Source organism: Plasmopara halstedii, assembly GCF_900000015.1.
Source record: "Plasmopara halstedii genome assembly, contig: Scaffold_3060, whole genome shotgun sequence".
Lineage (NCBI taxonomy): Eukaryota > Oomycota > Peronosporomycetes > Peronosporales > Peronosporaceae > Plasmopara > Plasmopara halstedii.
In genome coordinates, this window is record NW_020189964.1 from 834,633 (window position 1) to 834,850 (window position 218).

Sequence of the window (218 nt, forward strand, 5' to 3'; positions counted from 1 at the left end):
AGCGATTCTTAGAAGAGCTCTTCTTCGGGTTGTGTGGAAGCCGAAGGCGCCATACAAGCCCCATCCGATGTCCTTGCACTCGCACAGTGTCGGTAGAGACGAAGTTGATACTTTTACACGGTATCAAAACATCTTCGCCGGATTCTTTTCCCCGTATTTAAAGACTTGCAGTTCCGTTTGGCGTTTCGGCTTCTCCCGGTACGCTCACGGTTTTGGTT